General features: G+C 42.8%; 1 protein-coding gene across 3 annotated transcripts in view; it reads right to left on the bottom strand.

Moving 5' to 3' along the window:
• Positions 1-15,386, bottom strand: part of LOC149253129 (sister chromatid cohesion protein SCC2-like) — a 360,249-nt gene that overhangs the window by 67,484 nt on the left and 277,379 nt on the right. The window lies entirely within an intron of this gene.

Genomic DNA, 15,386 nt, shown 5'->3' with positions numbered 1-15,386 from the left:
AATTGCTTGTGTTGAAAATCAAATGTTCTATGTTGTAACAATCACTTATTACAAGCTTTCTTTATGACGAAATATTAGTTAAGCAATTGTAGATAGAATATAAATCAAATGCACAATAGAAAACAGCCAAGAACAGAATGAGACACAGAGAATTTAGGTCCAATGACCAAGGCAAAACCCACAAGGGGAAAACCCAACCTGATTCTTTTTCTATTAGATATCATTTGTTCAGCAGAGATACAAAGCACTGTTTTAAAATTCGGATCTGAGTCACTAAAAAAATTTACGACCCGGCAGAAATACCAGTTCGGGAGGCCGAGTCAGTCATGACACGGTCAACCCGACCGGTTCTGCAACAACTCGGCCGAGTCAATGAATGCGGCTTGTAACCCCCAAAAAAATGCGATTTTCATATTTTTTTTTTTAAATTTAACTGTTAGCTAAGTGTTGAGGACTCCAAGGTGTTTTATAAATTAGTTAAATGCTATTTGGGGTCCATTCCCCTCTCCCAAACCCTAGTATTTGATTTTTAATATTTTTTTAAAAAAATTTAACTGTTAGCTGAGTGTTGGGGACTCCAAGGTGTTTTATAAATTAGTTAAATGCTATTTGGGGTCCATTCCCCTCTCCCAAACCCTAGTATTTGATCATATTGCCCTACTAAGGCTATGCTATTCATGGTAATGTTAAATTCTTAAAGTAAAAATGACATTCTCCTTAATCTTTATTTTCATCTCCTTAATCTTAAGTAAAAGGATGAAAATGAAGATTAAGGAGAATGTCACTTTTACTTAAATTTTTAACATTACCATGAAATGACTCAGGATGTTTGAGAGTGGTTCCAACCTCATTGGATTTCATATGGAGAAAGTAGAATTTTAGATTTCATTCAAAATCCAGCAAACTTATCGGTTTTTCAGGATTTCAGGATTGGGGGATTGCAATGTTTCCATTGAAGTTTGTCATGTATTAGGGTATGGAACTCGTATTTAATCAAGAGCACCAATCCCTCTATGTACCTTGATGTTGGGAGCTTCCGAAAATGTCGCTCCCGCTCCCCGCTTTCGCTCCCGCTCCCAAGTAACACTAAGCCAGATGATGTTGGCAACTCTAGCAGTAGCCAGTAGTACTGGTCACAGACTTTTGTTGTAGAGGCCATTTCTAGCCTCCTTGCTTATGTGTTTTTGTTTTGATCTCTATATCATCATCGTGTAAGTATTGGACAGTGCACTGGGTGCCATTTTAATATAATGGATATATTCATGAGCCTACTTTGATCATATGTTGTCTTCTATCTATATTCTAATGATGTGCATTTGGAAACATGAATGAAAATCTTTAAAATTATGTGTTTTTATAAAAAATAAATATTTAATGTATTTTTTACAACAACCGAGTCATTGCAATCGAGCTGGCCGAGTCGGACTCGGAGTCGGAGTCGACCCTCGGCCGAGTCGGAGTCCGAGTCGGAGTTTTAAAACATTGATATAAAGTACAATAAGAGATCAAGAGAATGAGTAAGTTCACCCAAATCTGAACAAGTTGTAGCATGAAGATCACTAGTAGCAGCAACTAATGCAAAAACTGAATAAGCCTTCAAGTTCTGCTCTTACTCTCCAAGTATCTCTCTCTCACAATCTTCTTCAAATCTCTCCAACTCTCTCGCTTAACTTCAAATCCTTCTTTCACAATGCACAAGTAGTGAGGAGACGAGATGATATGAGATACATATATAGGAGGTGCAACAAATTCTGGTCATAAAGCAGTAATATGCATGCCTTGAGGAACTGTAACATATGCCATCTAGGTAGTGTAACTCATGCCATTATGAAGAGGCAATGCATGCCTTGTAACTTATGTCATTAAGAGGAAGGCAACGGATGCCTAGATGGAGGAATCTCACATGCCTTAGTAACCTATGCCATAAAGGAGAGAGGTACGCATGCCTTAGTAACTTATGACATAAATAAGAGAGTGTAACATATGCAACAATGAGTGCATAAGAAGAATTTCTTATGACATGCCTTAAATGAGTGTAAGAGAGTGTAAGAGGAGTGCAACAAATCCATTAAGGGAGAGAGAGGGTAACGTAGTACCTTGGAAAACAAAATGATTGAGAGGGTAAGGTGCCTTGAAATTCGTTTCAATAATAATATCATGGTATCACAAGGATAATAACAAAGGTAATGATAATATTGATGATTAAGTCAAAAATTGAACTATTAAGATTGATTAATGATAAGTTAAGTGACTTTCCAACATCTATACTTGATTCTCAATTAATGCAAGGTGATTTACTATTTTTGGAAAGTCATGCTTGAGATGATAGATATGACTTTCTATTTTTAGAAAGTCACCCCAGAATTGTTAAAAATGAAATTTTATTTCATGTAAATTCATCCATAACCTGCCAATTTTCAACAGATTGCACTAACAGAACGTTAATTTTAAATTTTCCATTCCCCTATTATACTTGCAATCTTTCTAACATCTTCAATTGTACTTTGTTTTTATATTGATGTTTGTAAGGTCCGTTGAAGTTAGAGAGAAAACGGTCCAGCTAAATTTAGAGATGCACTAAATTTGGCAGGGGACCAACCAGAACTCCACTGAAGCCAGATTTAATTTTTTCTCTAATGTTCAGCTGAGGAAATTTTTAAATTATCCTAAGTGGGCAGTGAACTAATCTCCGTACTTGGATCTTTCAATTTTCAGTCTTGAGATCAAAAGTGTGGGCCCAGGTCAATTTGACAGGGAAAAAGATGTTGTATGGAGTTAGTATGCATCAGATTTATTTTGGTGAGAACTTCAACGCAGCTACGGCTTCAGCAGGACACTAGGACATCAGAGGAAGGGGGCATAACAGCTGCAGAACACAGCAGCACTGTCCAGCACTCAGACACAACACAGAATAGGCAGCAGAAGGGTCGCACGGCCTGTACGGAATACGTACAGCACAGCTTGCCAAGGGGGACCATGAGCTAGCTCATTTTCCAGCAAGGTTGAGTTGTTTTTCTAGGTCAGATTTTATCATAAGGAAAGTCTTCCTTATTGTAATTTTTTTTTCTGAACAATATTTGTTGAGGCTGCCTTAATAGAAGCCAGCAGACAAGCAGGTTTTCCCGTGTTGGGTTTCCTAGGTAAATCGCTGTGTTTTTATGGTGGTGTGATTGTGTTTTTATTTCTTGGTTATTGTTATTATTTCCACTGCATGTTAAGTTAGAAAAATTCAGCATACTTTTGGAAAGAAGTTAAATTTCAGTTTCAGTCATTTACTTGTTATTTTTAGTAGTTAGCTGAGTTTTAGAGAAACTAACAGGGTATCAGAGTGAGGCTGTGTATAAAGACCAGTCACCAGGGAAAGAGCAGCATGGAAGAGGGAGCAACGCTAGGGTTTAAGGCATAGTTCTGAGTTTCCAGCCACCAAAGAGTGTGCTCAGCTAGCCAAACAGTGCAATTAGCCAGTCAAACCAACACTAGGGTTTGGGCAGAAATCGACCAGGAAGATGGCATATCAGGGTTTGAGATTGGAATATAATTTGGAAGGAGCCTCCAACTTATGTGCCTAGAGAGAGAGGATGTTTGTGGTGTTGGAGGACCAAGGGGTCAAGGAGTTTGCAAAAAATCTCTTGGCTCAGCCTACAGACCCTCAGCAATTAGCTCAGCATAACAAGAGGGATGCTAGGGCAAGGAGAATAATCCTTGAGGGGGTCAAGGACCATATTATTCCTCTCATAGCAAGCAAGACGACAGTGCATTAGATGTGGACAACAGTCTTGAATTTGTATCAAGGTAACAGTGAATCGAGGAAGTTGGTTTTAAAGGACAAACTCAGGGAAATGCTCATGGCCAAAGGGGTCATCCATTGCATCCTACTTGAACAAGTTCACCCAGGTTCAGGATGGGCTTGTTGGAGTAAATGAGATTGTTTCAGACAGTGACCTAGTGAGCCTTACATTGTCGGGGCTTCACAAGTCGTGGGATAACTTTCATAACGTCGTAACGAGCAGAGAGAAGCTATGAAAATTCCTAAATCTAACACATCAGAAACCCCTACTGCAATTTTTGGTTTACTATCTCCTACTTGTTCTTTCCATTAACAAGTTATTTAATTACATAAACATCGAAGTAAACACAAATGCAGCCTTCACAGATATACAGATCATGCACTGAAGTAAACAGAAACAATAACACAAGGGACACCGTTATTTTTGGACAATCGTCCCCAGAAAAACCCAATGCAGGAAAACTGGTGCAAAGTATATGAGGGTGCTAGAAATGGCTCACCCAACAAAGAATGTCCTCGGCAATAGTACCTCTATCCGGAGATAGATATTCTGGCAAAGCAGCAACCAGATGATCAATCCCACAGTGACTTCGACTCTTCCTTGTGTTGGACAGCGAAAGATGCTCCAAGCACTACTCTGGAACTACGTCGCCCTTCAAGAACTGTGTCACCCTCTCTCGGCTCTTCGTCAGTTGATATGCTCCCAATCTGCCCCACAAAATCTCCCAGTGTTGCCTCTGAAGCCCTCTACGACTTCTGCGTCAACCTCTACGGCTTCTGCGTCAACCACTTTGGCCCTCTGCGTCCTCTGCACTGGCTCCTATGGAATTTGCGTCAGCCCTCCTAGGCATGCATCGTCTCTCCCAACACTTCTCTGCCTCTCTGCTATGTATTCTTCAGCCCTCCTAGGCATGCATCGTCTCTCCCAACACTTCTCTGCCTCTCTGCTATGTATTCTTCAACCTCTTGCTGAACTACCCCTCATTGCAATTGATCACTTGCTCGATTTCCTCAGCAAACCTCGCCCCAAAAAATCAAACTGACTGATCTCTCTTGGTGTGTCTCCAACTGACCCTCAAGCCTCCTCTTATACTTTTCCTGTTGATGATTCAACAGCCGAGATTAAGTCCCTAATCAATGGCTAAGATTAGAACTGGCTTGATCCTCATCACTTAGAACTTTCTCACCCGTTTTATATTAATACACATTAATATTTTTATTTTCCTAAGTTTAGATTTAGGAACCCATTAAAAATATTAATTATTTTAATATCTCTTCATTCGAGTGGAATTTCTCCAAATGATTTCTGGGTCTTGGAGATCTCATGTGCTTTAGCCTCTCCACCAAATTTCATGGCTAGAACACATCCGATGCTACCAAAAATCAACAGAGGCTTCCAAACTAAGAGTGGTTATGGAGTGACTGCACGCAAAAAGAAATTAGAAGGCAGACAAGGACAGGGACTTGCATCAAGCAAAAGGACGAGGAGAGCTTATCCCTAGCTAGCAAAGGGGACAAAGGAAAAGGCAAGAAACATGCAGGACCAACCGAGTCCAACTCCAAAGGTCCAAAGGGGATGAAAGACCTGTCCAAAACAATGTTACTAGTGCCTTCAGTTTGGCCACTATGTTAATAAGTGTCCACATAGAAAGAAAGGGTCCAAGAAGGACCAAGTAGCAGCTACTGCTGAAATAGATGAGCTCAATTCCATATTTGAGAGGGAGTTTTCTCTCATTGCATGCATGGCAAGTTCAGCGTCTAGCAATGTATGGTTCATAGACAATGGGGCTTAATGTCATACGACCAGGTGTAAAGATTTTTCAACTAGCTTATTGAAAAGGACCAGAGAATCACCATAGAGTTAGGTACTCAGCCATGGGTGTGACCACTGTCAAATTTGAGACGAAGTCAGGGAATCCCCTCTTTCTCAGGGATGTCCTTTATGTACCAGGGTTGAAGAAACACCTCGTTCCAGTTTCAGCACTTAAAGACAAGGGGTATCAAGTCATTTTCAGCAAAGGGAAAGCCTTTCTAAAACCCATTGACTCAGCAGAATTGGCCAAGCAAATTGGAGTAAGGGTGACGAAGCTCTATGAATTGCAGTTTCATACAACATCGGTGTTGACCAATAAGGTTGGACGTGAGCAGAACAAGGACATAGGGGAACTTTGGCATAGACAGATGGGGCACTTGCACTATGGGGCGTTGAAGATATTGTAGGAGATAGCAATAGGACAGTTGAAATGCAGCATGGACCAACATGACATGTGCAAGGGTTGCACACTTCAAAAGTACGCAAAGACTTCCTTCCCCAACCGAGATAGCAAAGCTGCATGCATACTACACAGGGTACACTCAGATGTATGTCGCCCTTTCTCTTCTCCTTCTCTCATGGGTTATAGATATCATGTCATTTTCATTAATGATCATTCTACAAAAACCTAGATATTTTTCATGAAGAAAAGACAATAGGTCTTCTCAAAGTTTGTAGAATTTGAGGCCCTAGTTGAAAACCATACAGGTAGAAAAATCAAGGCCTTGAGAAGTGACAATGGCGGAGAGTATATCTCAAATTCCTTCAAGGACCTTTGTGCCAAGGAAGGAATCAAGATATAACTCACAGTGCCCCATAATCCTCAGCAGAATGGGGTAGGTTCCCTATGTTTCTATGGGCAAAGGCATGCAACACAGCAATGTTCCTACATAACAAGAGTCCACACAAATTTTTGGGACAAGTTACGCCAGAGGAGACATTCACAAGCAAAAAGCCTAATTTATCTCACTTTTGCATCTTTGGCAACATGGTGTACTTCCATGTGCCCAAAGATAGCAAGAAGCTGGAGCCCACAACAGAAAAAGATATTTTCATTGACTACCGTGAGACATCTCAGACGTATAGAGTGTATATTCTAGCACTGAGAAAAATAGTGATTAGACGTGATGTGAAGTTTGAGGAGGCAAGGGCTCTCAAGAAGTCCTTGGAGCATGAGTAGTGTGCAAAGCAGGAGGAGGAGCAGCATGCTCCCAAAAAGGAAGCTCAGTCAGCTTCTTAGTTGTAGACAAAGTCAGTGGGTGGGCAGGTCGTACAACAGGGCGACGAGGAGACAGTGTAGGATGAGGAGGAGAAAGACGAGAGAGTGGAGGCAGTCACTAAGCCAATCACTCCTAGTACAACAAGGAGGGCCAAGTGCATCGAGAAGTTGATTCAGGAGGCCCGGGAGAGGGTTGGGGCACCCATCTCTAGCTTCAGGTAGAGCAAACAGTGGTAGAGGTACTCTGGCTACATGGCACTTATTACAGAGAGAGTTGACTCAAAGCCTTCTAGCTTCAGACACACTGAGTTATAGTAGTTTTGAAGTGATGTTATGGTTGAGGAGCATAACCCCATTATGTAGAATGATGTTTGGGAGGTTGTGCCAAGACCAGACCACAAGCTAGTGATTGGATCTTGGTGGGTCCACATTATTAAGCATGGGGCAGATGGGAAAATAAATAAGTACAAGGAGAGGTTTGTGGCCAAAGGCTTCTCTCAGATTGAGGGCATAGATTATGACGAAACATTCGCTCCAGTTGCCCACTACTCGTCCATCAAGACTATTATTGCATTGGCAGCACAGATGAGGTGGAAAATTCACCAAATGGATGTTAAGACAACCTTTCTCAATGGAGTGGTTGAGGAGGAATTTTACATTGAGCAGCCAGAGGGGTTTGAGGCACATAGCAGGGAGTCGCACGTGTGCAAGCTCAAGCGAGCTCTTTATGTTGTCAGGTAAGCCCCAAGGGCATGGTATTTGCACATAGACAATTATCTTCTTGGATAAGGCTTCACCAAGAGTGAAGTTGACCATAACATGTACCATATTATGGTTGGGGGGCAGCCTTTCATTCTTATATTGTACGTTGATGATCTCATCTTGACAGGGGACAAGAAGCTCATCAGGGAATACAAGACTGATCTTGCATCAGAGTTAGACATAAAGGATATCGGGTTAATGCACTATTTCCTTGGACTAGAGGTTTGGCAGGGTGAAAGGTGGATTTTGTTGGAACAGGACAAGTATGCTTTGAAGATTCTCAAGAGGTTTAGGTTGCAGGATTGCAGGCTCATGGCCATTCCTCTAGTGACAAACTAGATGAAGATAGATGCTAGCATAGCAGAATGCGTGGATGCTACACTCTACAGCCAGTTGATAGGGCCATCGATGTATTTGATGACCACACGACCAAGCATTTGTGTTAAATTGGCAACTAGGGCCAAACTCCATGTGGATCAGCTTATTTATGACAACTGATATTTTTATTGGATCCCTCTCTCGTCGAGAGGTGTAGGATTGATCCAAAGATCATCCGATTCCGATAAGTATTTATGGAGATATGAATTTATTTTGTTTATATAATTATTACCAAGCCGACCAGCAAACTTGAGTAGGCTCAGAAGCCCAATAGACGTGTCTATTCATCATCTACGTTCTAGTATAAATTGGTGAGGATTTGAAGTCATTTTAACACACATTCTTGGTGTGTTCTCCTCCTCTCCACGTCTTGGGTTTTTGGAGAAGGAGGGACACCTAAAATATACAGTAGCTGATGCCCTAGCCACAGTTCAATTTGTGCCCTAGCCGCAGTGCAGATGATGCCCTAGCCGCAGGCTTATAAGAAGATCTAAATGCAGATAAGAGGAGACTTATGTGCAGCATGAATAAGCCCCTATACGCTGTCTCAAGAGGCTCCATCCGCAGATGAGAGGAGGGCTAATATAGGCCCTAAATGAAGGTTTGAATCCATTGTCTATTGACCCTATATGCAGCAAGAAAGAGACTCCCTTATCCACTGTCATAATCTGCCTTAGCCGCAGTCAAAGAAGGAGGTTCCAGCCACAGCAAATGGAGGTCTTAAGCAGCTGTATAGTAGTGCCCTTAGCCGCAGTAAGGAGAGCCCTTATACGCAGCTCAAAGAGACCCAGTTGCTGTCACCTAAGCCGCTGACATAATGCTACATTGCTGTAGGTAACAGCGTGGCCTATTTCAGGATTGTTTGGGCATAATCAAGCTGTTCTTGATCTCGGTGTGCTGAGCAAAAGAATCCGCAAAAGGGAGGAGCTAGGACAGTAGTTTAAGGAGCTGTTTGGATCATTGTTTGAAGGGACTAAAGTTACAGTCCACTGATGGGCTAGGCCGCAGGCCATAGCCAGCAGTTGGAGGCCTTTATTTAGTAGCTGCGTTCAGAAGGTAAGCAGCCCTATAAGGCAGCGTATCATTGGAGGATTGTATGAAAGCTAGCTGCAGTAATCAGGTGAACTGTGGGGCATGGTTAAGGTGTTGTGGCTCTCAGAGGGTGCCCTAACAAATGACCAGGTCTGCCATGCACCAGTCCTTATGAAAGGTACCAGATTAGCAGCCTTGACATGATCAGTGAATCGGCAAAGGAAGGAGAGTCTTATGGAAGGAAAGCTTCAGTAATATGGGTAACTGACTGAGCTGTTCATCTGCTACATATCTTCAGTCCTTGGGATCAGATCTGCAACCTCATTGTGTCATCTTCAAGGTGAAGATCTCTGATGTCTGATCTCCTATTTGGCAAGTCAAGTATTGACTTAAAATCATTGTACTCTATCTCTCTCTCTCTGTTGAACTTTGAAGATAAAAGAAGATTTGATCAAAGGGTTTCCCCACACATTGTGGGGTTTGTCCCTGGCTTGCGCCATATCTTGTGTCCTCTTGTCTTGGCTTGTCTTCTGCGTTTTATATTTATGTTCTATCTGCAGTTTATCATAATGCTGATGTGATTGCCAATTGTGAAAATTCAAATAAATTGCTCTAGCATAGAACATACCAAAAATTAACATGGTATCAGAGCTGAGGTGAAGACAATGCCCAAGCAAGAGTGAAAGAGCAATCACCAAAGGCAGTTGGGACAAGACAGAAGGATCAATGGGTTCCCCATAATTCACCTAGGGTGAAGTCAAAGCAGAGAATGTTATCAGAATGGCGCAGCAGAAGTTTCTGATGGCCCATCTAATGATCCCTTCATTGGGAAGTTCGGTTCTAAGGGTGAAAGGAAAGGCAGATGCCTTGTTGAAATAAGTTTAGCCGTTATGCGAAGGAGTGTCCGAATGGCAGGGACACATCTCTTGATGAAGATAACAATCATTCCTGGGACATCTTCAATAATCAAAGGAATGACTAGTAATGCAGGTCATCAAGGAAGTGGTCGACTCCTCCACGAAAGCAAGAAACCCCTGAATCTCTTTTATGTACCTGATCGCAAGAAGAACCCGATGACCATCTCGGAAATGGAAATCAAAGGTTACAAGATGGCACTTATCAATGGAAAGGTACGTGTTTGAAAATATATCTTGTTAAGATGTTTTGAGTTCTGGGTTGTATCAAGTTGCTAGAAGTCCACTGGGGACCATGTCCGTTGACTCAGCACTGGAGGTCTGTGAGTCAGATGGTGACTCGGATGCTTGAATTCAAAGAGGAGCATGTAGGTACATGTCTGAAATGTACCGAAGGAAAATATTATAAGGGGACCATTCCCTTCATGCAGCAGGTCCACAGGCTTGGAACAACCCGAGGAGTTTAAGACTCATGATCGGGAATCTCATGTATACAGGTGGAAGAAAGCTCTCTATGGCTTGAAGCAAAACACCTCGGGCATAGTATGAGAGGATTGATAGCTGTCTAATGCAGCTGAGACTCACCAGGAGTGAAACTGATCCAAACCATTACTCGAAGGTTGTGGATGATAAACCTCTCATACCGGCACCTATGTCTGACAGGTGCAGACCCTCTCATTTATAGGAGATAGAGGGAGTTGGATTCTGAATGTGAAAAGATAAGCTGCAAGCCTGTGACTACCTCAAGGGTCTTAACTTTCAGAAGTTATATGGTAGTGATGTCGGACCTGATTTGGGAAATGCCTCTGAGTTTATAAACTCATTCGCGTTGATGTTCTTGGAGAACCTCTGTCCGGACATCTGTGTTGCAGTTAGCATGGTGAGCTCATATTTGATTGAGCCTCACTGGATTGGTGCCAAGAATCTTCTGAGGTATCTTCAGGGCACAATCTCTCATGGATTGAGATACACTGCCGAAAAGATGAAATTGCATTATTATTCGAATGCTGAATGGGCAGGCAGTGTGGAGGATCACTAAAGCACTTTTAAGTGCTCTTTCTCTTTGGAATCTGCCTCGATACCCTGGATGAGCAGGAAGCAGACGTCGGTGACTCTAAGCACCACCAAGGCAGAATACATTGCTGCTAGTATGGCCTTCTGTGAGGCAGTCTGGTTGCTGAAGCTCTTCAGTGAGCTGTTTGTTCACATGATGAGTACCACTGTGATTCTCTGTGACAACCAGAGGTGGGATTCGATTATTGAGGAATCCCGTATTCGTCGATTGCTCCAGCAAATAGACATCATGGTAAGTCGATGAGCAAGGAGGCTCCATCGCATTAGGATGATGCACAGGACAGAGCCCCTAGGAAAGATCAAATTTGTGATTTTCCTGAACGACTTGGAGTCGTCGAGAGACCTTTGAAGAAGGGTCCTACATGTTGTATACATTGAGCTCTGGGAGCTCTGGGGGGCTTGCAGTTCTACTGGAGCAACATATGACCACAGGGTGACTCACCCTCCCTTGGTGGTGTGCACTGGAACAAGATGATTCGCTCTCTTGTGGGACAAGATGATTCGCTCTCTTGTGGAACAGGATGATTCGCTCTCCTGTGTGGCAGGATGATTAGTTCTCCTGTGAGGCCTGGATTGATGTGTTCTCCATGGCGATTGTGGCAGGATGATTAGTTCTCCTGTGAGGCCTGGATTGATGTGTTCTCCATGGCGATTGTAGCAGGATTGATGTATTCTCCTGTGAGGACAGGATTGATTAAGTTCTCCTGTCGAGGCATCCTACCCATGCAGTCTGGGACTCATAGGAAGTACCTCTCATCTGATCAATGAGCAGGGAAATGAAGTTAGGGACCATAGTAGTACCGATGGACGCATCGTTGTATCTACCGTACTCCCTATGCTAGGATGACCTCCATTGATCTGGGATCAATGATACTGGTCTGGGACCAGTGGTGGGAGTTGTACATACCATGACGCTGACTTCGGGTCAGCTGTGACTGGTCTGGGACCAGTGGTACATACTCCGAGACTGACTTTGTGTCAGTGCAGTACTGGTCTGGGACCAGTGAGAGTGGTACATACTATGACACTGACTTCGGGTCGGTTGAAACTGGTCTGGGACCAGTGGTACACTCTCTGAGACTGCGATACTGGTCTGGGACCAGTGGTAGGAGTGGTACTTACTATGAAGCTGACTTCGAGTCGGCTGAGACTAGTCTGGGACTAGTGGTACGCACTCTGAGACTGACTTCGGGTCAGTGGAGAATGGTATGAGACATTCTCGATCAATTCTTCTTCTTCATAGTTCAGCAGAGCTGAGCAGAGCAGAGCTAGCAGAGCCAGCAGAGCTGAGCAGAGCAGAGCCAGCAGAGCTGAGCAGAGTTGGGCAGAGCAGTGCAGGGCACTGATGGCCGAGATTGTACAATCGGACTTATGGATCACTGGATGGAGTTCTCCCTAGTTGAGAGGGAGTCTTAAATTAGCAACTAGGGCCAAACTCCATGTGGATCAGCTTATTTATGACAGCTGATATTTTTATTGGATCCCTCTCGTCGAGAGGTGTAGGATTGATCCAAAGATCATCCGATTCCGATAAGTATTTATGGAGATATGACTTTATTTTGTTTATATAATTATTACCAAGCCGACCAGCAAACTTGAGTAGGCTCAGAAGCCCAATAGACGTGTCTATTCATCATCTACGTTCTAGTATAAATTGGTGAGGATTTGAAGTCATTTTAACACACATTCTTGGTGTGTTCTCCTCCTCTCCACGTCTTGGGTTTTTGGAGAAGGAGGGACACCTAAAATATACAGTAGCTTATGCCCTAGCCACAGTTCAATTTGTGCCCTAGCCGCAGTGCAGATGATGCCCTAGCCGCAAGCTTATAAGAAGATCTAAATGCAGATAAGAGGAGACTTATGTGCAGCATGAATAAGCCCCTATACGCTGTCTCAAGAGGCTCCATCCGCAGATGAGAGGAGGGCTAATATAGGCCCTAAATGAAGGTTTGAATCCATTGTCTATTGACCCTATATGCAGCAAGAAAGAGACTCCTTATCCACTGTCATAATCTGCCTTAGCCGCAGTCAAAGAAGGAGGTTCCAGCCACAGCAAATGGAGGTCTTAAGCAGCTGTATAGTAGTGCCCTTAGCCGCAGTAAGGAGAGCCCTTATACGCAGCTCAAAGAGACCCAGTTGCTGTCACCTAAGCCGCTGACATAATGCTACATTGCTGTAGGTAACAGCGTGGCCTATTTCAGGATTGTTTGGGCATAATCAAGCTGTTCTTGATCTCGGTGTGCTGAGCAAAAGAATCCGCAAAAGGGAGGAGCTAGGGACAGTAGTTTAAGGAGCTGTTTGGATCACTGTTTGAAGGGACTAAAGTTACAGTCCACTGATGGGCTAGGCCGCAGGCCATAGCCAGCAGTTGGAGGCCTTTATTTAGTAGCTGCGTTCAGAAGGTAAGCAGCCCTATAAGGCAGCATATCATTGGAGGATTGTATGAAAGCTAGCTGCAGTAATCAGGTGAACTGTGGGGCATGGTTAAGGTGTTGTGGCTCTCAGAGGGTGCCCTAACAAATGACCAGGTCTGCCATGCACCAGTCCTTATGAAAGGTACCAGATTAGCAGCCTTGACATGATCAGTGAATCGGCAAAGGAAGGAGAGTCTTATGGAAGGAAAGCTTCAGTAATATGGGTAACTGACTGAGCTGTTCATCTGCTACATATCTTCAGTCCTTGGGATCAGATCTGCAACCTCATTGTGTCATCTTCAAGGTGAAGATCTCTGATGTCTGATCTCCTATTTGGCAAGTCAAGTATTGACTTAAAATCATTGTACTCTATCTCTCTCTCTCTGCTGAACTTTGAAGATAAAAGAAGATTTGATCAAAGGGTTTCCCCACACATTGTGGGGTTTGTCCCTGGCTTGCGCCATATCTTGTGTCCTCTTGTCTTGGCTTGTCTTCTGCGTTTTATATTTATGTTCTATCTGCAGTTTATCATAATGCTGATGTGATTGCCAATTGTGAAAATTCAAATAAATTGCTCTAGCATAGAACATACCAAAAATTAACAATTTGCTATGCAATAAACCAACTCAATTAGTTTATGATAGAACCCACAAGATTGCATTAGGTAGTTGCGAAGCATATGTTGAGGTATCTCAGGGGCACAGTTGACTTTGGGTTGTTGTATAGGAGAGTAGATGAAGTGAGGTTGACAAGCTTTGCAAATGCAAATAGGGCAGGGAATCCACCAGACAAAAAGAGCACTTCAAGTTGCACATTCAATGTGGGGTCAAAAGTTGTTTCCAAGTTTAGTAGGAAGCAGAGATCAGTAGCACTGAGCTCAGCAAAGGTTGAATACATATCTCTCAGCATGGCATCTTGTGAGGGCATCTAGCTGAGAAAGTTGCTTGCAAGGCTTTCCAATCAGGAGTTGGAGCCAACAGGCATTCACTATGATAATAAGAGTTGCATCAAGCTCTCTAACAATCCAGTCTTTCATGATAGGTCCAAGTACACTTAAATCAAGTACCATCATCTTAAAGATTGTGTGCAAAAGGGGAAGATCTAGCTTCAGTACGTCCCTAGAGCAGAACGGACAACAACTATATTGACTAAGGATTTGCCAAAGGGTAGCTTGTGTTTCACAGACATAAGTTGGGTATTGTGGAGAACCACTTCCTCTCTAAGAGGGAGTGTTGAAGTTAGAGAGAAACTGGTCTAGCTAAAATTAGAGATGCACTAAATTTGGCAGGGGGCCCACTAGAGCTCCACTAAAGCCAGATTTATTTTTTTCTCAAATGTTTAACTTAAGAAATTGTTAAATTACCCTAAGTAAGCAGTGAATTAGTCTCAAACCTTTGATCTTTTGATTTTTCGCCTTGACATCCAAGATTCCAAAATGTGGGCTGAGGTTGATTTGTGGGGGAAAATCGAGTTGCATGGAGTTAGTATGCATCAAATTTGTTTTGGTGAGACTTGTTGCTACACAAACTAGCAAGCCTTGTCAATAGGAAAAAGACAAAGGGCACAAAAACACCGTGGGACAGAGGCCCACTGTAACCACAGCCTAAGTCCCCTTCTCCTCTTGAATTGTCATCAACAAGAGGAGTCCCAATATCCCTCACATGTGATATATGTGTCTAGTATAGATTTGAAGTTAGGCAAGGTGGTTCATTCAATGCAAAGGTTCGATTAAAGTACAAGCTTTGGGAGAAGCTAGGAGGAATTTTCAAGAAAAACCCTTTGAAAGGAAGGCTACACGAGAACTAGGGTTGAGATATTTAGTGACATATAAGCTCATCCAAGGTCAAGGTAGGTAATAGAAAAGGCTATGAATGATATAATACAATAAGTACTAAAGCACAAGCCCTAGATAAATACCCAAGTTAAAGGATTAGCTTCTAGGGTTCCCACTTGGTGTGAAGGCTACGACATCAATTTTATGAAGATTCAATAG

This window comes from Pinus tabuliformis, chromosome 7, assembly GCF_031772625.1.
Source record: "Pinus tabuliformis cultivar Carrire ecotype Pingquan chromosome 7, CPIR1, whole genome shotgun sequence".
In the NCBI taxonomy this organism is placed as follows: Eukaryota; Viridiplantae; Streptophyta; class Pinopsida; order Pinales; family Pinaceae; genus Pinus; species Pinus tabuliformis.
The sequence above is the reverse complement of the archived record's forward strand: the minus strand, read 5'-3'. Positions and strand labels throughout refer to the sequence as shown.